This window comes from Lepidochelys kempii, chromosome 4, assembly GCF_965140265.1.
Source record: "Lepidochelys kempii isolate rLepKem1 chromosome 4, rLepKem1.hap2, whole genome shotgun sequence".
Classification (NCBI taxonomy): domain Eukaryota; kingdom Metazoa; phylum Chordata; order Testudines; family Cheloniidae; genus Lepidochelys; species Lepidochelys kempii.
In genome coordinates this window covers 43,599,946-43,602,202 of record NC_133259.1, presented here as the reverse complement: position 1 = coordinate 43,602,202, position 2,257 = coordinate 43,599,946, and positions in this window count along the sequence as shown.

The window sequence follows — 2,257 nt, the reverse complement described above, 5'->3', positions numbered from 1 at the left end:
AGATACTGTAATTTCATCACAGCAGATAGACATCTTACAGAATAACCCACAAAATTGGAGTATTTCACAAACTTTCAAGTAATGAATGTGCATACTGGCTATCTTAAATGAAAGTTGAAAAATGTTTGCTTTTATTACTATTGGGACAAATTTCAGATTGCCACTCTTTTAGGACCCCCCACCCTCCTGGTCCAAGTCCTTCCAAGATTGGCCAACCACACTTTCACTGTTTAGATATGAAAGTTTGAGGCTTCTAAACCACCCTCCCACACACACACACAAAAACAACCCACACACTTTCAGGTGAACATGTGACTGACTGGGGGTATATACAAGCCTAGCAATACAACACAGTCAAGGCAGATGCAGTCATAGAATATCAGGGTTGGAAGGGACCTCAGGAGGTCATCTAGTCCAACCCCCTGCTCAAAGCAAAAAAAAAGTCGTACCAGCTTTCTCCATTTTCTTCTGCTCCACAACTGCTTGTTGTCTTAGGTCAGATTTAAAAGGCTGCTAGTTCCAGGGTATGAACCATGAGCAAGCTCAGTTTTGATGGAGAGGAGGTTAATATATTAGGCCAACAGCACCTTCCACCAGTTGAATAAATAGTGTAACTAATTCAGTTAATTACAAATTCCACAACCAACAATAATCCTTCCTTATCCTGACACTGATCTGACATATCCAGAAATCTATACTTTTCCACAGTGGCAATAGCTAATTTAAGTTTAAGACATTCTTCTAACAGCTTTATTATTATAATTTGAGATATTACCAGCTTTAGAAAGACTTCACTTTTAGACATTCTGCATTTTCTAGTTACAATGCAGAAAGTTTGACAAGTAGGTTCTCCATGCTCCAGAACATGTAATATTTGAGTATTTATACTTTCAGTTTTAAAGGATCTTTGACCCCTATTAAAAATAGGGTGTTGCTGTATTTTTTGCTTATCTGTACTAAGTCATTTTGCCTAAGAAGCTAGCTAGAATTAAAATGACACTCCAGAAGTATGTTCAGATTTAAAATAAATTAAACAGAGAAACTTGAGCTCTTTGGTTGACTCTACTTACATAACTGATTCTTAGACCACACTTCCCAGTACATGATAAAAATTCTTGAAATTTTGTCTTAATTATGAAAAAACTACATGTAGCTATACTTTGAACTACAACAGCATTTACAATGTAAAAAGTAACTGGCATAGTACTTAACAGAAGTTCTGATTTTTTTCCCCACATAGTAAGTCTGAGAAGAATTCAGCATAGTACTAGGCCAAATGCAGAGGTGATCTATACCCAAATAAAGTAGGTAGACATAATGATCATAAGAAGGTGTAACTTGAATTTTTTTCAGCTTCTCAGCATGCAAGTTAGAAGTAGGGTGGCCTAATAAGCCTGGCATTTGGACAACAATTTGCTGTACTTTTTCTAGTCCTTATACACCCTTGGATTCAATCAGAGGTGATGTGCCCAGGGACATTACGTTGGATCATATTAAAGATTAAATGTATTAAAATCACAAATGAGTTTGATTCCCCATAGTTTAAATTACTAATTAAGAGGTCTCTTGATTTTTGGTCTCCTTTTACTGTTTCTCTCCCTCTCTGTGTGAAACTTGCAAGCTGCTAATTGTGTTAGTACATCCTAAGCCAGAGTCTGTTCTCAAAGCAATACTTTGTAACAACAACTACTCACACAGACTCCCCGCCCTTTTGTTGTATTTATCTCACTTTAACAATTGTGATTAAAATAGAGAGAGGATGTCTGTGGATGGATGCTTGGTGTGGATAATAAATGAATGATCAGGGAGGTGCCAGCCTAAGAATCCAGTGTCCATCGGCGGAAGAAGGTATCAAGTGGAAACAACCAGACGACCCCCGGAGGGCAGACTGGAATCCACTCAGCCTCAAGGATGGGAGAACCAAAGAATAGGGAGCTGTCAGGAATGTGCCATCTGCTGATTGATTCAGCAACAGCATGATGAAGCAATTCCCATAGACTGGCATAGGAATAAGTTCCTATAAAAATGGACTCTAGAAACTGAGAACTTTAAGGTCTGATTCTGCAAACCAACTTCCAGGAGCATCAGATGAGCATCTGACAAGGCCCTGCTTCCCCCTCATGTCCAGGCCACCTAGCCAGTTGCTTGGCATGAGCAATTCTAAGGCTGGTAACTATGATAACCTTGCAGAACCTTTATGTGTGTATGAATTAATGTGTTAATAAATATGAAATTGAATGGAATGTTATAGCTATAA